At 36.1% G+C, this 21,903-nt stretch overlaps 1 pseudogene; it reads left to right on the plus strand.

Annotated features, from left to right (window-relative positions):
* The first annotated feature begins 361 nt into the window (after positions 1-361).
* LOC110325152 overlaps positions 362-21,903 on the plus strand; it is a 128,300-nt pseudogene continuing 106,758 nt past the window's right edge.

Consider the following 21,903-nt stretch of genomic DNA (forward strand, 5'->3'; position numbering starts at 1 on the left):
CAGATAATACTTGTTTTAATTCCTCTAGTTAACTGCCCAACTTAGTGCTGTATTAATTGTACCAGTTTACACTCTACCTTACAATTACTTTCGGGGAAGATTTATGTGTTCCTAAGCATACCAATTTTATGTAGCTATCCTAATTTACAGTTCAACACAAACATATAGTTTATACATGTGAGTTACTTCTCTAAATAAATTATTCTATATTATGGTTGAATGGACATCTGGATAGAACTCAAAGATATCAATTTTCAGCACTATATTCTTTAAATTATGGACTTGACTTTTTTTTTAATCTCAGTTGGTGTGCCAACTGAGATTAAAAAATATGCCCCTGAGTGCTATTGAGGATGACAGCATGGCACGGTCAGTGCCACTGCTGCAGAATGTCATTATAGGCGGCAGCTATGACACAGTAAAAGAATATCTAACAAAGAAAGCATCAGCAACATCAATTGCAGTTGAAAGTAAAGCATTCCAGTAGTACCTGTTAATTTGCAATGGAAGCTATTTAAGCTGTTGGAATATGAGATCCGTTGGCTGATGCACATATCAGAATGTTTTGAAATTATATAAAGATACATATTTGTGCCTTCAATGTTTCTGTCTTGAAACTTATAGTGGTATTAACAGTTTACTAGTCTACCTTTGCTTAAGAAATCTCAGGCAATGGGTGTGAAGTTTTCTAACAAATATCTTAAACTAACGTTTTATTTATGGTAAATATTTTAACAAAGAGCTGTAAGATATGATTCTCATATGACACTCAAATTGACTACATCACAAGAAATTTCCAAATTCCTCCTTAATAATCTGAAGACAAGTTTAGCATCTCCTGAAAATTAAAGTTTATATTATGTGGCAAAGGAAGTTTAGATTAGCTTTGTTTGTTTGTTCGTTTTTGTTTTGCTTGGTTCTTTTGTTGTTGTTTTGGAATTTCTATAGAGCTCTACAAACTGAATCCAATATAGTAGCACAGTAGAAAATCAGTACTTTTTATCTCAATAATTATAAGGAGAAGGGGCTCCACTCACTAGTGCCCCCCCTTGCACTTCCGTGGGGCTTCAAGTCTCTTGAGGATTAAACATAACCTCTCCCACTAACATCTGACCATGCAGACCTCTGCTGTAATTTTTCCAGAGATCTTGGAAGTAAATAAAACAATTTTTTTAAAAGAATTAAAAGCATACCAAGGAGAAAATATAAAAAAGCATTCTCCATGGCCTCTTGTCAAGAATGAACTGTGCCTCCAGTTTTGTCATTGGGAGAGAACAGACACGCAAATGAGCACATAGAAAAAAAGTGTTTGTTTTCTTGAAGTCATATAGAAGGTAAACTTTCTAAGAGAAATTAGCAGAGTTAATCTCATAATATAACTTGCTTAAGAAAAAAAATGAGAAGCTGGAAATTTTAGCTTGAACAGGTTATCCATAGAGAAATAAATATATAAAGAACTCAAGAACTGAAACATCAACAATCCAAGTTCCTCAATTAAGGCACAAACTAAACAGAGAATTGTCAGCAGAGGAATCTCTATGGGTCAAGAATCACTTAAAGAAATTCTTAGGCAAATGGATGGAACTAGAATATGCCATCCTGTGTAAGGTAACCCAGTCGCAAAAGAACACACATGGTATGCACTCACAGATAAGTGGATATTAGCTTAAAATCTCAGAATACACAAAATAAAATTCACAGACCACATGAATCTCAGGAAAACAGAAGGCCAAAGTATAGATGCTTTGGTCCTTAGAAGGGGAACAAAATAGTCACAGGAGGAAATATGGAGAAAAAGTGTGGAGTAGAGACTGAAGGAAAGGCCATCTAGAGGCTGCCCCACCTGGGGATCCGTCCCATATACAGTCACCAAACGTAGACACTATTGTTGATGCCAAGAAGTAATATAGCTTTCTGATATAGCTTTCTCCTGAGAGGCTCTGCCAGAGCCTGATAAATACAGAGGAGGATGCTCTCAGACAAACATTGGACTGAGTTCCCCAGTGGGGGAACTATAGAAAGGAAGCAAGAAGCTGAAGGGGTTTGCAACTCCATAGGACAAACAACAATACCAACCAACAAGACCCCAGCACTCCTCTCCACCCACCCACCTCCCAGGCACTAAACCACCAATCAAGGAGTACAAATGGAGGGACCCATAGCTCCAGCCACATATGTATCAGAGTCTGGCCTTGTCAGGCATCAATAGGAGGAGAGGCCCTTGGTCCTGTGAAGGCTTGATGTCCTAGTGTAGGGGAATGCCAGACCGGGGAGGTGGGAGTGGGTGGGTGGGTGTTTGGTGGAATATCCTCATAGAAGCAGGGGGAACAGGGATGGGATAGGGGGTACCAGGAGTGAAAACCAAGAAAGGAGTTAACATTTGAAATTTAAATACAGAAGATATCCACTAAAATACAGAAAAAATGAAATATTCAAAACCTTTAGTCAGGGAAATGCCAATCAAAACGATCTGGCATTCCATCTTAAACATGTCATAATGGCTAAGAATAAAAACTCGAATGTCAGCAGGATGTGGAGCAAGGGGAATGGTCATTCCTCCATTGCTGTCAGGAAAGCAAACAACCATTTTGGAAATGCAAGTATATTTTGATTTTTGATATTGTAATTTAATTACAACGTTTCTCACACCGTGTCTTCCCATATATCCCTGCCCACTTTTTCCAATTCATGACCTCTTTTTATGTACTAATAGTTATTGATTGCATCCGATGTGTGCATGGATACATTGTGACAAATGTAACCTATTGGACTGGAATGATATTACTTGTGTGTATATTTTCAGGATGGATCAGTTACATTGGAAAACCCATTGGTGCCTCTGTTCCTGCTCAAGACCCTCTCTGCTGCTCCCAGCTTCACTCAGTTGCTTTCATGTCCAGGTGCAGGGCTGAGGGTGTGTTATCTTTTCCTCATCATGGTAGGCATGTCTATTTCTGTTGTTCATTTTGTTACTCTCTCACTCATGCAATCATGTCACTTTGATGTTAAATGTGAAAATTCTAATATAACATTTTCCATTATTTAGGCCCCTTCTAAGAGAATATCCTTTATGTACATAGTCTACTTCAACTCCTAACTTTTTCTCAGTTCATCAGGTTGTGGGTATTACCTTCAAGTTAGCCATTGTTGGTCTGTGTTTGGAAGTTGGAGGACAACATTATCAGCATATTGTTATCATAATTATATATTTATAGTTTGTCCTTTAGATTAATTCCTTGAGGACACAAATTATATCTTAGTCATCATTTCACCTGGTAAGTGGTCAGTGGTGGATCAATAAATTATTATTTATCTCTTAATTATTTTATTTATTTACATCCCAAAAGTTGCTCCCTTTCAGCTCCCCCTGAAACACTTCTCCCATCCCAACTCCACTTTGCTTCTGAGGTGCATCCTCTCCCACTGTCGCAAGGCAATCCTCTGCTACATGTGTGACAGGGGCCTCCGACCATCCAATGTACGTTCTTCGGTTAGTGGGTCAGTCTCTGAGAGCTCCCAGGGTTCCAGGTCAATTGACACTGCTGGGCTCTATGTGGTTGCCATCCCCTTCAGTTCTTTCAGTCCTTCCCCTAACTCTTTCATAAGGGTCTCAAGCCTCTATCCACTGCTTGGCTGTGAATATTTGCATCTGTCTCAGTTCACTGCTGGCTAGAGCCTCCTAGAAGACAGCCAAGCTATGCTCTTGTCTTCACGTTAACATGGCAGCAGTAACAATGTCAAGGCTTGATGCCCACACAAGGGTTAGTCGTTAGATGGTCTTTCCTGCTGTCTCTGCTCCACTTTGTCTGTGCATTTCTTTAAAACAGGAGCAATTGGGATTTGAAAGTTTTGTAGGTGGGCTGGTGTCACCATCCCTTCACTGAGAGCCTGTCTATCTACTGGAGAGGTTTTCTTCAGGGTCCATATCCCTATTGTTGAGTATTTTGGCAGTCACCCATGTTGACTCCTGCAAGCCTTCCTCATCTCAGGTCTCTGGGACATTCTAAAGGTCCCTCACCCTCAACCCTGACAACTATTTCCATTCATTCTCCTGGTCCTCTGGGACTCTCTCCAATCTTGCCCCTCCCATACCTGATCCTTCCTCCTTTCCCCCCCCCTTCTCTCTTTTCCCAACCAGGTCCCTCCCTCCCTCTGGCTCCATGATTGTTTTACTCTCTCTTCTAAAAGGGATTGAGCATTCTCACTTGGGCCTTTGTTTCTTTAACTTCTTAGGGTAGGGTGTATCACGCTTATTCTGTACTTTTTGAGTAATATCTACTTATCAGTGAGTACATACCATATATGACTTTTTAGGTCTGCATTGCCTCCCTCAGGATTATATTTACTAGTTCCATCCAATTGCCTGTGAAATTCTTGATGTCTTTGTTTTTAATAACAGAATAGCATTCTGTTGTGTAAATGAATTACATTTTCTGTACTCATTTTTTTTTTTTTTATTTTTAGTTTTGGGACATTTGGGTTGTTTTCAGTCTCTGGCTATTACTAATCAGGTTGCTGAACATAGTGAAGCAGGTTTTCTTGTGATATGGTAAAGCATCTTTTTGGTCTATCCCCAAGAGCTATATAGTTGGGTTTTTAGGTAGAACTAGTGCCAAACTGGTACAACTACTCTGGAAATCATTCTGGTGGTTCCTCAGAAGAATTATTCTTAAGTGAATGATATCCTTACTTTTTTATAGTCTGCTTGTCCCTCTCGCTGCCTATAAGCAAACAGAGAATTGATCTCTCACATAAGTAAGTTGCTCTAACTACTGAAAATTTTATAGATACCACATAGTGCTGAGAAACTTCTAATCTTTTCCTCTTGCCTACCTAGCTAAATGAAAATATCAGTTTGATTTTTTAAATTATATATTACGAACCCAGCTTGGGGTTTAACTTTGTATTTAGGGGTTTCAACTTCTGTAACTTTTATAAAAAAAAATAGTATTACCTTCCACCTTTTCCCAAGTTGCTGTTAGTGGCCATTATACTGTGGAATACTGAGACCAGCTTACATTAGTTTTGCTGTGTCCCTCCAAAAGCATGATGTTTGACTTTTTCTCAGACATGTTTTGTGGATACAATATTTGTTAATCATGCATGAATCTGTGTTCTATTCTTACCACATCAGAAATTGGGCCTATAACCTGAAATTCAGATGTTCAATTTCATGCTTGGCAACATAGGGAGTCAGAGAACATCCTGTGTTACATAAAACCCTGTTTCTCAATAATAACCCAAACAAAGGAACTTGCTTTCTACCTGTGTCTTAGGATTTTCCTCCTGTGAACAGATAACATAACCAAAGCAACTCTTATAGGAACATTTACTTTTGGCTGGCTAACAGGTTCAGAGAGTTAGTCCTGTATCATCAAGGCAGGAACATGAGAGCATCCAGGCAGGCGTGATACATGCTGAGTTGAAAGTTCTACATCTTCATCTCAAGGCTGATAGCAGAATACTGACTTACAGGCATCTAAGAGGAGGGACTTAAGCCCAATCCCACAGTGACACACCTACTCCAATGAGGACACACCTCCTAACAATGTCACTTCTGTGGCCAAGCATATACAAACCACCAAAACCTGCCTGTTCCATACACTTTTAGCTTAATAGTTGTTAGTCTTTTATAAATATTATTTTCTGTTTTTATATACATTTCAAAATTATTATGGTTTTCTCACAAAGATGTCATGCACACTGGAATGAGAAATTTCTACATATCAACTAGCCTTACACTTGAAAAAATATTCAGTGACTATTGAATATATACATTATTATCCTAGAAATTATTGTAATTTAGTTGCTGAAAATAACTTGATATCTGGTAGAATGGTATAACTACAATATGTGACTGAATTCATATATGCTTATGGTAATTAATTAATGAGTATATGATCTTCCATCATGTGTATACAACCCATAATTACTGGTTTAACTTCTATGAGTCATTTTCATTCTCTTTATGTATGCAACTAACAGTGTATTTAATACTGTTTGCATTGTATATAATATGAATTATTTAAGTATCCACTATTTCTGTTTAAATTGTATAACAAGGTAAAACTTCTTTTGTGGTATTTTTATTGATCAAGGTAACATTAACCAACTTATATATTCTACCTGTTTAATTTTTTTATTAGATATTTTCTTCATTTACATTTCAAATGCTATCTCAAAAGTCCCCTATACACCCCCCTCCTTACTCCCCTACCCATTCACTCCCACTTCTTGGCCCTGGCTTCCCCCTGTACTGGGGCATATAGAGTTTGCTAGACCAATGATGGCTGACTAGGCCATCTTCTGATACATATGCAGCTAGAGACATGAGCTCTGGGGTTACTGATTAGGTCATATCATTGTTCCACCTTTAGGGTTGCAGACCCCTTCAGTTCCTTGGGTACTTACTTTCTCTAGATCCTCCATTGGGGAGCCTTGTGTTCTAACTGTTTAATTTAAAAGAGTAAAAATTTTAAATATACAATTATGTTAATATATTTTGGATATTTCTATGAAAAGAATGAAAAGATGCCAAGAGAGGACATAGCAAACATGAAGTACTTCTATACCAATATAACATACACACACAAACTTGGGCCATATTGGATTCAAATACATGCAACACCACGAGCAATAATGAGTACATATGAACAGAATGCACTATGGAGTTGATGTATATATAAAGGTGAAATGGTAGTTTTTCAATGACTATTCAGCAAAGGTATATAAGTATAATATAACTTCTATGGAGAGATCACCTGTTACCTTCTTTTGAAAGCTATTAAAGGACACTATAAGTAAAAATATAAATGTGTTATATAAGAATGAGTAACAAGCTTGATGCCCCAGTGTAGGGGAATGTCAGAATCAGGAAGCGGGAGTGGGTAGGTTGGTGAGCAGGGGGAAGGGGAGGGAATGGGGGAGGTGGCTCAGAGGGGAAACCAGGAAAGGGGATAACATTTGAAGTGTAAGTAAAGAAAATATCTAATAAAAAAAGAAAAAGAAAGATAGTTTACAGAATATTAATTAATTAATATATTAAAAACTAAATAAATTATGCATGTACTCAAAACATTTGAAGAACATTTATCAGGTGAGTTTCTAATAGCAGTTGACAATCTTCTTGAATTATTAATAGTTTCAACAGAAAAAATAAGTTCATAAGCAGTAAAGACTGGTGCTTCTTTTCTCTCACAAGAAAAAGAATGAGTAACAGAAAATTCATGGTATTCTTCACAAAAACTCATTAAAAAATATGATAATAGAGAAAGTATACATGGAGAGGCGACCCATAAAATAGTAAGAACATCAAGGATAATCACAAAAGGAAAAGAAAAGTCATGTAAAGTTTACAGACGGCAGGATATTAAGGACAAAAATCAGGTAACTACAACGTGGGCTTGTTCACTGGACTCCAGAGCCACTACAATCATAGCGATAAAAAATAAAGATGGGCGGGGCTGGAGATTCAACTCCATGGTTGAGTGAGTACTAGCAAGCGTGAGACCCTGGGTTCGGTCCTCAGCTCTGAAAAGAACTAACTAACTTAAGAAAGAAAGAAAGAAAGAAAGAAAGAAAGAAAGAAAGAAAGAAAGAAAGAAAGAAAGAAGAAAGAAAGAAGAAAGAAAGGAAGGAAGGAAAAAAGACAGACAGACAGACAGACAGACAGACAGACAGACAGACAGAAAGAAAGAAAGAAAGAAAGAAAGAAAGAAAGAAAGAAAGAAAGAAAGAAGGGAAACTTAAAACTTGAATAAACAGTGTAGCTTAATGTAGTTGTACTCATATCAACTTCCTGCACCAAGACTTGTACCACATTTGAGGGGATTTTAACATTTGAGGAAGGATGTGAGAGAACTCTTATTATGAGTTTTAAATGTCACATAAATTAATTATTCTGAAATATAAATTTAGAAATATACTTCTCAATACTGCTTTATATTTTTTGCCTATAATCATATTTATTCACATTGTTAAAAAAGATTTTATCATCTATCTGAAAAATTATACCAGCAAATAATGAATTCTATTCTTTCATATAAAAGAGATTTTTAATTTTTAAAATAGAGCCATAAAATAAAGATCATAGCTATGAAAAATATTTTAAAATTCATCTTGTCCTATATTAAATACTTTAAAATACATAGGAATTAAATTAATTACAATAAGATAAATACAGAATTAAAATTTTTTCTTGAATGTTTTATTTATATTAACTAAGCATTTTAATTTGTTTAGATTCCTTCTTGATTTTCCTTTTGGGGATGTTGGGTAAGCATGCTAACACTCTGCTTGTTATATCACATGTTTATGTGCTTGAATAATAAGCATATATACATATATTCCAACCTTGTGCTAGTATTTGTTTCAGAGTATGCTGTTCTCATTTACCTTTACAAAAATGATTCAAAATAAAAATACAGATATTAATAAATTTGTTTACAGTGATATTAACCCAAACAGATGTTAGACTAAAATGTATGCCACAGGAAGCTATGTTTTATCTCCTTCCTTGTGAGTTGAGAGTATATGTAAGGGATGATCTATCTCTCTCCCTTCTCTTAGAATTCTAATATCTCTTTACATGCCATGTTTAAAACAGAAACATTTAATTTACGAACCCATCCAAGTAGAAGTGAGAATATAATTTATTGATTGAGTCTCATCAAAAGGGAATAATTTTTGGAGTAAATGTCTATTAACTCAACCATAAATTGTTTATATATTCAAAGCATTTGTCATCTCATCAGTAGATGTGCTAATCCTGTAAAGAGAAACAAATGAACATGTGCACTACTTGAAAATGAATATTTTCAAAAATCCAATCTTGCTTCAGACTATTCTCTTTGCATTACAAAACACAACGGTCAAGGTAGCTTAAGTGTCAACTTGGCATAGCCAAGTGTCCCCAGAGAAGGGAGTGTCTGTAGAGAAGTGTGTCTGTGTGAGATGGTCTTGATTGGTACCTGATGTATCACAGCAAAGAAACCTGTGGGCTTTTCTTTTCCGTGCTCAGGTTTTCCTCGGATGTATCACAAAGCTAGGTAGACATGAGCCTGTGAGCAATCAGCAAGTAGAATTTCTCCATGGTTTTTGATCAAGTTCCTGCTTGAATTCTTGCCTTCACATTAATTGCAGCTTACTTCTAAAATCATTTTCTGTTGAAACATGATAACAAACAAGTCTTTAGGTGACAGTTTAACTTCGTGTCCATTTAAACATTTAAAGAAACAAGAGGGATGAGCTCCAACTTCCATGTGGAGCCTAACTCCTCCCAGACATGGACTATTTACCAGGTTTCCTGTATGATACGTGAGTTTCCTCCTATAGAATTGGCCTTAGTTACAACCAGAAACAGTTGGTTACTTCAATAATAAGCATTAATTGATGAGCTTCTCTTTCAAGACAAGTCCTTAATATAACTAACAGGAACCACAGATATGTTGAATCATTAATGAGTCCTACTTTTCCATATATTTGTGTGTTCCATAAAAACTCTACTATACCTCAAGCTTCTGTGTCTATTCTCTAAACTAGACCAAAATATCACAAGGAAGTTACATATGACAACCCATGACTTTGACTTGTATATACCAGCTATGATCATTAATAGAAAAAATAATTTTCTCATTGAGTTTTGATAGTGTTGACTTAAAAAGAAAATTAATATAACTATGATTTTGTCTTACTACCTCCTACATGTGATAAAGTGACTATGAGTTAACAGTTATGTCTATAAATCAATCATCATAACAAAGTTTTACCTAAAGAGATAGTTAGACTGTTCATAGTTTGCAAGGAATGTATTAAAGAATTTTTACTTAGTAATTTTTCCTAAGCAGGATATTTACTGTATTACTAAAATACTTATACACAATATACATTTATAGAAGCAAAATAAGTTTTGCTTTTATATAAAAACATGAATCATTTCATGGATAACTAAATCATAAAATATATATTAATGTCTTTCTTGCAAGAGTGAAAATATATCTTCCTCCTTGCACAGCATAAAGCTGAATATAAAACTAACACATTTTATGTATTGAATGAAATCAATATTGTTTCATAAACATGTTCTGATGTTGAATAGAATGGGGAATTCCCTGAAGTCAATGCTCCTTATGTGAAAGACTGAACTGTAATAAAAGACTGCTTTATTTCCCATATCTACAGTCAGTCAAGATTCATAGAAAACACACTGAGATACACAGCTTCTAGATCATCTTTGTCACCTTGAGCTAGTTGGTAGAGTCCATGCCTCTCTCACTAGGGAAAAAGCCCTTTGGTGATCCTGAGTTTCTTCCATTTCCTTTACCCAAGGGAACACTTGCTGAGTGAAAAAGGCAGTTATCATTGCTATGAATATCTTCAACATATTTAGTTACATCACAACCTGATATAGGTCAGCAGGTCTTTGGGGAACTGAAGAACTTCAAGAAGAAATACAGCACTGCCCGACTCCTGAAAGGACCCATTTTTAAGAACATAGTCCACTACACTCCCATTCCATCTCTGTACTCCACCCAGGCTCTGATATTTCTGTGTGTTCTGGAATATTTTCACTATACATGATCATAAAATCGATGTAAGAACAGAACATTTATGTTGGAATTGATTTTGTTATTGGCATTCAGTAGTCAGTACTTTAGATTTTAAGTTAACTCAATATTACTGTAAGTTGTGGCTTAGAATGTTGTCTATGTGGCAAGTTTTCAAGTGTAGCACTTAATTATATAATGGCAGTATTCCTTAGTAATGTTGTCATGTCACTTACAAAATTACATGATCTGTTGGGGACCCCCCCACATTAAGCTCTATATGCCTGGAGCCCCTGATGACAAGGAAGCAAAATATGCAGAGGGTACTGTGTTTTAGAGCACAAGGCTACAGCCTTTTGTAAGCCTCAGTATGAGCACTAAGAGGCCCCAAGGCCTGCTTTTTTGGTCCAAGCACCTCGCACCTCGTGATCTCATTTCTGCAATTATTCTTAATACTTATCGTTCTCTTTATCTGTTTACAATTCTTTCTCTTCCTTCCTTCCTTCATTAAACCAGTATTTGGTGACCTGGCAAAATCTAGTAGGGGCTGGCTGAATATCCAAAAATTATATGTTACCAATAATATTAAAGTGAAAGTTGTTCATAAATTTTTTTAAAAAGCATATGTTACAATCACTCTAGGTGGCAAAACAATAGCCTAAAGCCACAGGCAAAAATGAGCAATTCTGCAGCTGTTCCCTCAGTCTTAGTTTCAGTTCTGTATAATAAAATTAAAATATTTTTAATCATATAAAATTAAAAATAGAATAATATACAACTATTTCCCAAAAAAATTAACAATGGGTTCTTTGAATTTAAAAGCAATGGTCCAGCGCCCTAAAAATTCTACATACAGGTTAAATAAAAATGTTTTTATAAACAAATAAATGGGTTCCAAAAATTCTAAAAACTGAGGGGTCAGCAATATAACCTCATGTTTACCCTTTTATAAAACCATATTGTCTCACATATATCTAAAAAATACTAACTTTGTAACTTCCATACTTTTGCCCCCAACCTCACCCAAAACTGGTAGTCCAAAAATATAAAAATTTGTTCTTGCTGTAAAATTTTTATGTCTAAAATTGTATAGTTCCCTATTTTTGTATTCTAAATTGGTATTACTCTGTGTCACAGAAAAATCTGGCACAAAAAAGAATTTACCCACCCCTTATAAATTTTATAACCCAGTTTTCTTGTACAATTTCAATAAAAACTGCAGCTAAGTCAAATCTAAATAAGCACTCTAACTCCCAAGTTCAAGAGCTCATGTGCCAAAAAAAATACTAGCCTGTCAGCATTATGTCCCAGTTATGTGTTTTCTTATTCATCTACCAGGTATCCCTAGTCCTTAATAAACCCCAACTCTTGTCAAAGCTGAGCTCCAGCAGTTTTCTTATCATACCATTTCATAGAGGGTTATTTTTCATTGTAATCTTGATGTTTTTATTTACTGAAGAAGGAAGCCATTATTACGTTTAATAGGTTATTAATCAGAAGGGGTTGAGAAACACCCTCATATTTAATATCTCATCTATCTTCCCGGGAGCTATTTAAGGTGCTCTCAGATCTATCCTATGTTTATAATTATGGAGGTAGTGAGGCTTATACACATGTGGTTTTGGTCAGCAATCTATGCATACATTCTTTAATACACATACCTTGTACTAGCACCTTACAATTAGAGAAGCACTAGTGTAATCAACAGAGAATGCTACTAAATAATAAACCAAATTATATCAACCACAAATAACAATTGTTTAAAGTCCTGTCAGATATTTTATTTCAAGAAAAAGAGTTAAATGTTAAAACCTTACTGTTTTTAGACATAACGTATAAAAGAATAGGATAAATGGGAAAGTGATTTCTACCATGCAGTTGAGTGAATTCTACCGTGCAGTTGATCATTGTTTAAGCTCTTTGTGTTCCCTAATGCATGTGACTAATGGAAATCACTCTGATCATCTAAATATACCAAGATACTTGCATGAGAAAAATGATTCCAGAATACGATGCTTTATTTCGTCTTTTATTTTCTGTATGATGCACATCTTGTAATCTCAGATATACTATACCTCTCTTCCAGAACCTACCATAAATTCTGCTACATGATATTACAGACTCTTACCCCATAGCCCCACTGTCTGATACTGCTTACTCCAATCTTACCGTCAGCATTCATTACTTTTCTACTGCTCTCATAGAAAACCAGAAGGCAGCATATAGGGGGAAAAGTTCACTTGAGCTTAAGGATAAGAATCTATGTTATCAGAAGACAGGAATGACGGCAGGCAATCAGAGTAGCTGGAGCAGTATTCTGAGGATCCACCTCTCCAAGGCCAAGTACAAAGTAGACAGAACACATAATAGTGGCAAGGCTTTTCATTCCCCAAACCTGATGTATGTCAGGTCCAGTGACATATTTCTTCCACTAAAGGCACATCTAAGTTTACCCAAATAGTGCTAGAAGCTGGGGACAAAATCTTCAAATGTTCAAGACTGTGGGAGCATTTCACTCAAACCACCACACAGTTCCTCTTCTGATACTGAAAGTCCCCGCATCACCACAGCACGTTTTGTGTACACACCGTGTTTGGAAATAGCAATTTGAAAAACAGTTTTTAAGTTTTAGGTCCAAAATTATCTGATAATCACAAGCCCCTAGGATCACAAGTCTTATGAGAGAAACTCACAAACAAAGTGGAGCATGAAACAAAACAAAACAACAACAACAGAAACAGGTGACGAAATATTAGCCAAAGAGAGTACTACCACAACGTGAGTTGACAAATTAAGACAACATAAATCAATAAAGTTAATTTAATTTGTGCTTTAATATTATCATTATACCTAAAAGTATATAAATATTAGCATGATAGCAGCTGAATTCCATCTTAAGCTAATTTTGTAACTTGTGTGGATGATTTTTCTGTGTTCTTTAAATTTCTGTTGTTTTATTTTTACTTCTAGACATTGATAAAATATGTTACTGATATTTAGAATATTTTGAAGCAGTTCTATATATGGTTATATACATTAGATACAATTGTGAGTTTTATAATACATCATTTATTTTATGTAAATTAAAATACACAGTAATTTTAAATGGGATGATGTAAAAAATCCTTTGTTGTATCATCTCTCTGCTCAGTTTTTAATGATGATCTAAAAAAAAGTACATGAAAAACAGTTAATTTACTGTCCTATTTTCTTATGGCTTATAAATGAATATGTACTTAATTGCAATGCCAAATGGTGAGAATGAGAACATTCTTATTTTTTATTATTGTTTTTTATTTATTTATACTTCAAATCTTATCCCCTTTCCTGGTTTTTCCTCCGTAAATCCCCTATCCCATCCTCCCTCCCCTCTGCTTCTTTGAGGGTTCTCCCTACCCCCCCACCCATTCCCACCTCACTGCCCTAGCATTCTCCTACATTGGGGCATCAAGCCTTCACAAGACCAATGCCTCTTCTCCCCTTGAGGACAGATAAGGCCATTCTCTGCTACATATGCAGCTGGAGTCATGTGTCCCACCATGTGTACTCTGGTTGGTGGTTTAGCCCTTGGGAGCTCTGGGGGGTCTGGTTGATTGATACCGTTCTTCCTATGGGTTGTACATATAAATTGCCATAGATTTCATGAGTTTGTATGAATATATAGATTTGTAGAACAATAACTTGCACAACTTGAAAATGCAACTTATTTCCTTTTTGTATTAAGTGTTCCTGTTATTATTGTTATTGTTATCATTGTTACTAGTTAGATTGTTCAGAATGGTTAATCCCAAATCTTAAACCTTCCTGATTCAACCATTTTAGTTGTGGGAGAATAAGTTTATCCATGTAGAATAAGCATTTAAATCATTCTTCTTATGTTTATATATAATTTTTGAAGTGATAAAATGTTTCTTAGATATTCAAAATCAATACTGTCACTGTGCCAACAAGAAATCATCCTTAGCAAATATAAGCCACACAATACTTTCAGTGACATGAGGAACAAGAAAGAAAAAATAAATAAAGACATTGAGACAATCACAGGGACTATTTGTGACAACAGCCATATGTCTATGAAAGCTCAAGTATGATAAAAGAAGTCCCTACTCTGGTCTGGAGCTATTGACAGTTTGCAACTACTGTTAATGGGCCTCACAGTTGTCATTAAGGACATGGCTTACAGTAGATTGCTATGTGCTCATCTGTGTACATGCATCCAGGAATAAACAGATCACACTGGTGAAAAGCATGAGGACACATATTTCTGTGGGTGAAAAAGAGGGGAACTCTTAAAGGAGTTGGGAATGGAAAATTGAATAAATTAAAAAGGTATTTTTATGAAATTTGAAAATGATTAATAAATGTTACAGACGAATTAAAGATAATTATAGAAATCAACCAAAATATAAGTATAAATGAAGACTAACATTTCTGGAGTAGAGATGAAAAAAATTCACCCTACACAACTCAGTATTTCCAAGGAAAAAGGATCTGAACACAGAGACCAATCGTAGAAAAACTGGGTAGTGTGTACCCAAGAGCTCTAAAGTACTTTATATATCTATCCCAAAGGAGGTAGTGCAGCATAATAAAGTCTTATTTTAGGAAGGGTTATATGAAGGTGTACAATTAGGAACATTAAATGTGAATGGATCTGCATTCTTATAATCCAAATGTCTCAAGTCTACAGTGAGTAGATGAGTGAAATCATTTCAGTTATGCTACCAAAACTAAATGGCTCCTTGGGTGACTGTGTAACATTTTTAACACTGTTCTTATTGCCACTTCTATTGCCAAACCTTCTTCTCTTGCTGTTGGCCTTCGTTTTGTTTTCTTTCTTCCATTTTAAAGACAATTCTGTCTGAAGATCCACTCTTTTTTTACATATGAAATGCAATATTAAAACATAAATATGAATTCATGATATTGATACACACAGTAATTCTCACATCATACAGTATACTTCATGCTATATATAAAGATATGCCTAAAGAAACTGTGTCAGCAAAAATACTTCCCACAGATTATGCAGATAGTAATTGAAAATTAAATTAAATGTGATTGTTTTCCCTTGCCTTCACTGTTGTTTTCGGGATATTTCTTGCATCATTACACCTCATCTAATCTATGAGAATGTACGAGGGCTTATAGATTTTAGAATCATACAGGATTTCATATTAGCAGGGACTAAGAATGCAGGAAAAGACAAATATTGAATACACTAATGACTGATGTTCTTCAGTACTAACAGCTATATTCTGTTAGCCAATTCACATAGAATTTTTTTTCTTTCAAATTCACACCATTTCTCTTCAGTTTCCCTCCAATTACACCAACAACATCGTTCCTCAATTCTAACTTTTAATTCCCATGTTCTTACTTAAGCCTTCATTTGGATTCTGAAACCAACAGTTAGAAATGCGAAATTGTTACAGATGGCATTTTTTAAGAGGCCTGTGAATTCTGTTTAAGGAAGGTTTAGCCTATTTATAAGAAAAAGCTTCCCAGAGGCTATCATGCTTTCAATGGCATTCTGCAGTGAATACCTGCAAGAAAAAACTTGCCCCACAATCTAATGAATTTTTGCCTAAGTTCAAAGACATCTTAGGAAGCACCCATGGTTATTATAAACAAAGCTTAAATCCCATATGGGGATCCATCCCATAATCAACCACCAAACCCAGGCACTATTGCAGATGCCAAAAAGAGCTTGCTGAGAGGAGCCTGATATAGCTGTCTCCTGAGAGGCTCTGCCAGTGCCTGACTAATACAGAAGTGAATGCTCACAGCCATCCATTGCATGGAGCACAGGGTCCCCAATGAAGGAGCTATAGAAAGTATCCAAGGAGCTGAAGGAGTTTGCAGTCCCATAGGAGTAACAACAATATGAACTAACCAGTACCCCAGAGCTCCCTGGAACTAAACCACTAATCAAAGAAAGCACATGGTGGAACTTGTGGCTCTAGCTGCATATGTAGCAGAGGATGGCCTAGTTGGTCACCAATGGGAGGAGAGGCCCTTGGTCCTGTGAAGGTTCTATGCCCCAGTATAGGAGATTGCCAGGGCCAGGAAGCAGTAGCAGGTGGGTTGGTGAGCAGGGGGAGGGGAAGGGAATAGGGGACTTTTGGAGGGGAAACTAGGAAAGGGGATAACATTTGAAATTTAAATCTAATAAAATAAAAAAAAATAAAAAAGGTAAAAGCATAACTTTTGTATGTTTCTCTTCCATACCTTAAGATTGTTCAACTGCATAAGCATTCAGTCATATCCTAAAACATATTTTATGTAAACAAGAAGCTATAATATATACAAATATACAAAATAATAAATATAATAAATATGTAACCACATTAAAATTTGTTCTTTGGGCCTTTGTTTCTCCATCTGATTTCACCTAGTCGAAAATTAAATGCATCCACTTTTATTGCACAGTGATTGAAAAACCTAGGTTTGTGGTTTTAAAGGTTTTAGAGTTGGTGGCCTTATTCACACAACCATGTGACAAGCACGGTGTGCTTCTCCAGAAACCTTTACCTAACTGCAAAGAACATAACTTACTGTGGACAGATTCACAGAAAAAAAAAAAAAAAAGCCATCAAACACCATAGAAAAAGAGGACCAGCAGTCTCAATTAACCTGGACCCCCAAGATCTCTCAAACACTGGACCACCAACCAGGCAGCATCCACCAGCTGATATGAGACCCCAACACATAATACAGCAGAGGACTGCCAGGTCTGGATTCATTCAGAGAAGATACACCTAACCCTCAAGAGACTGAAGACCTCAGGGAGTTTAGAGGTCTGGTTGGGTGGGGGTTGGGAGATGGTGGCATCCTTGTGGAGACAGGCGGTGGGGAGGAGGTATGGGATGTGAAACAGTGCACTGGTGAACAGGGTGGGGGGAATAAAATATGGAGTGTAAAGAAATAAACAAACAAAGAAAAGTTTACTTTGGCTATGATAGCTTTATTTGCAAGGCAACAAAAGGTGAAATATTCTAGAAAATGTAAACATATTGAAAAATTATATATGGATGTCAAGGTACCTGCAGGATTGTGTGAGAAAGACAGAAAGAAATAAAATATACATTGTGAAGTACCACATGTCATAGTATACTGATAGTGGAATAGCCTAACACTTACAGCTATAGGAGTATACATATGTATTATAATGACTAAACCGTATTCAACCATATCAATTTCAAGTAAATGGCTCAAGAATCTATACAAATAGTTAGGCGAGAATTAAAAATTGATAAAAACATAATTGACATAATATTCTGAGATAATCAGTTTTCAATTACATTTTGTACATTTATGTTAAAACTGTCTAGGATAATAGATCTCAAACATGTTTCAAATAATAATAATAATTGATACAACTAAGTGATCAGCTTGAAATATATTTCTCTTTGAGCAATATTCAAAGAGAGTTGATTAGGGGAAAAGGATGGGTATATATGTTCTAAATGTGTTACTTAAGTATAAAATTCTCATAAACAAATTATAAAAAGCAGAAAACAAACAGATTTATTAATATCCACTTCTATACATTAAAAGTGAAAAGTCTCTTACTGGTTCCATTTCACATGTCTGTGTAATGGATTGTCCTTCTTTCTGGAGGACCTGGAGGAAAATGAGATTTATTATCTGCTCCAGCTTCTAGAGAAATATATAAACACCTTAGCTCTCCTCTTTAAAGAAAGAAATATGCAGGTGAGTGTCCCACCTTGTTAACATGAAGTATTGTCTTATACATCCCACATTTAATGAAGCTATATTCACAAATAGAACACCTAGGATTCAGAATTTCCTCCTTCAGTTAAGGATACTACCTTATTTGTAGTCCATGCTGCTTTAAATAATTTTTCTATGAAACAAGACTTAGGCACTAATGATAAGGAATAGGATTCAAATATTTTTTAGAGAATTCTTGTTCTGTTTTCCACTAGAACCATGTTCCTTTTGTCAAATTTGAGAATATAGATAGGGGATTAATGACTGGATTCTAGGAAATCTGCATTTTACCATGTTTCATCCTGATATTTCATGCCAATAGGAAGCCACATACAAGTAGCCTGTTCAGTCATGTCTCCATCAACTTGTTATGTGAAAATAGTGGTAAGTTATAGAGCATAAACTGATCATTCTCACCTCGTATGAATTCTCTGAAAATGTAATGCATCGGTCACACTATGGGTTGTGATACTCTATGACTATACAGAAAATGATGTTTTTCAAGTCTCATTCTTAGTAATGAGCTATATACAGTTTTATTGGTAGAATTCAAACTGGTTTTTATCAAGAGCCTTTGCTCATTACGTTCACCAGTTCTTTAGAATCCAGGGTTTCGGCGGCATTCCTCAGTACCTGCCTAACAAGTCCCCTTGGCTGTGCTGTTTCCAAGCTCTGTGCATGCTCCACACTATGCTGGTTTCCCACAAAATCTCAAAGTTTCATTTTACCCTAGAAATATATTTATATCTGCCAATCTTGAAAATAATTTTCATCACGTACTAGATACCAGCTTCTTTCACCATTTGCCTTTTATTCTGCTCCACAGGTTAACCAATCACATACCAACTTCAAAACTCTTTATACCTACCTGTTCGTTTGTCTGTCTTAACTATTCATTTAGTGTGTGTGTGTGTGTGTGTGTGTGTGTGTGTGTGTGTGTGTGTGTACTTACCCTGTTATTCCTTATATATTTTAACACAAAGTTCACCTTTTTATAATACAGGGAAAAATAAGCTCTAAAATAAGAATTTCCAGAAACACACCATGGTTTTCCCTCTTCTTTAACTGTTCCTTTAATATAAGCATCATTTAGTACAATGTGAAACTTAACCTAAATTTCCTAAGGGTTGGGTTTAAAGCTCATTAAATTCAATTAAAATAGCAGTGGTTTCTATCTTTATGTGTCTTATATATAAAAGTCAATCACTTTTAAAGCATTTTAAACGCCTTTGCTTATTTGATCCCAAAAACTCAGATATCAACACCATGTTTATCTCTTTTTCACAAGTGAGAAAACTTATTTATAAGGATTTGCCTGTGCTTACATGGCCACTGAAGTATGAACACAGTACATATCACTAAGGCCTCCATGACAAGTGTCCACCATCACCTCTGGCTATTTCAAAGTTATATGTCAAGAGAAGAACTTCAGCACCTTTTCTAAAGTATACTTAAAATAAATTATTTTCTAATTAATTACATAAAAAGATTTATATTTCTAAAAACAAGGACACCTGCATACTCTTATTATGTATTTAAACTTCAAAATTCAATCTTTTATGCATATGCTTTTAAAAGAATAAGTGCATAATCTTCTCTGTGATTCCAACTAATATATATGAAACATTTGCCTGAGATGCTTTCGTATGTGTATTAGTATTAGTAGTCAGTGTTTATCACTTTTGTAGACAAACTTCTTTATTTTAAAACTTTTGTCTTTACCTTAAGTATATCACATGCACAAATATGCTGTATTCTTTCTGTATCTACATTAGGTGTATTTTACCCAGTTTAAGGAATGAGTGTGGGTGGATCTTGGTACAGTCGTGTATCCTCAAACCTCTTACATTGAAGTTCTAGCTTCTTATATTACTGTGTGTTAAGATAAGGATTTTAAAAACTAATTAAGGTTAATTCAACTTACAAATCAAGACTGTGTTTTAACCAGATCTGTCATTTATTTGAGGAGTGTCAGTGGATACCTAGGTACATAGGCATAAAAATAACTATGTGCTCAGGCCTAGAGAAAAGACTGTGCAAAAATAGAGAAAAAAAAAAAACAAAAAACAAAAACAGACATTGCCAGAAGAAGCCTTAGAGCATAGGAATTCTGATATATACATCCTGTTCTTTCCACCTGCAAACACATGAAAAGACAAAATATTTCCTAATGCAGCCTTCCACTTTCTGGCATTATGCTAAGGGGGTTTCCTTTGACTAAGACACCACTGTTAATTAAATTTTAAGGTAATGAGTGTTAAGATAGCTGGAAACTTTTAGTAAGCCCTCTCCACCTCTGTTTTGAAGTGCCTTCTGTCTTTAGAGGCCACAAACCAGTGGAAATAGGTCACTCAGATGTGAGAAAAGTAGATAACTTGTGTTTCCTACAAGTATAAAAAAATAAACTCTATTCCTAGAAGTATTTTTGAAAATGTTGAAGGTTTATTACTGCAGTTCCTTAAGATCTTTTACCATGACTGTGCAAGTTGTCAACCAAAGCAGTGTAGTTTGAAATGTGCTCATCAGGTTACTGAAGATAACTCATCCACATTGTAGCTGCTATTGCTCCTTCAGGACTTAAACTTATAACGTGTTTTCATTTTACAAGTATGGAAGAGGAGACAGCTATAATAATATTTAGAGACAGTCCTGTAGTCAAGTTCATGTTCTGTCCCCCCTTCCCATGAACAGTTACAGCTGACAGAATTAAACCTAAGGCATGTCCTAAATATTTTGCCCATTTCAGAAGTTCTCAAAAGGCCCCTTCCGGTATGCACCAGCACTGGGTCACCTAGGGCATGGATTCAGCGGACACCCCCATGGTCCCTAGCAGACTGCCCAATCGATCTTAGGATCACTGGCGAATGGAACACAACTTCTGCTCCAATCCAATCTTGAATGGGACCTGAGACAGAAATAGGGAAGCAGAGAACCAGCCTGACCAGGGGCACAGGCCCCTTCTGGTCTGCACCAGCACCAGGTCACCTAGGCCTCATAGTCCGTGGACACCCCCATGGTCCCAAGAGGACTGCCCAAGCAATCTTAGGATCACTGGTGAGTGGAACACAACAGAAGGTCCAATCCATTCATGACTGGCTTGTGACAGCAGGAACAAGGATACCAGAGCCTTTCCTGACCAGAGGCTCAGGTTCCTTTTAATCAGTTCAGGTTTACCTTGGTTTCAAACAGACAAGACAACTCCACCATCCTCAAAGGAGACACCACTTCCACGCACTTTAACATGCCCAGGATCTTAGGACATCAGGTTCCCAGGATAACAGGAGCTTGGTCACACTAGTATGTGAGTGTCTCAGAGGAGCTTGACTGCCAAGAACTCAGACACACCCAGAATCTCAGGTTCACAGGAGCCCACAATCAAAGAATCACAGAGAAATCTGGACTCTGAGAAGTCCTGAATCAACTGGGATTATAGGATGGACAGGCTCCAATCAGATATATTGAAGGCAGCAAGCACTAGAGATAAGCAGATGGCAGGAGTCAAGCTTAAGAACAGAAGCAACAGAAACCAAGGTTACCTGGCATCATCAGAACCAAACACTCCCACCATAGCAAGTCCTGGATACACCATCACACCAGAAAAGCAGGACATGGATCTAAAGTC

Source organism: Mus pahari, chromosome 8 (assembly GCF_900095145.1).
Source record: "Mus pahari chromosome 8, PAHARI_EIJ_v1.1, whole genome shotgun sequence".
NCBI classification, from domain to species: domain Eukaryota; kingdom Metazoa; phylum Chordata; class Mammalia; order Rodentia; family Muridae; genus Mus; species Mus pahari.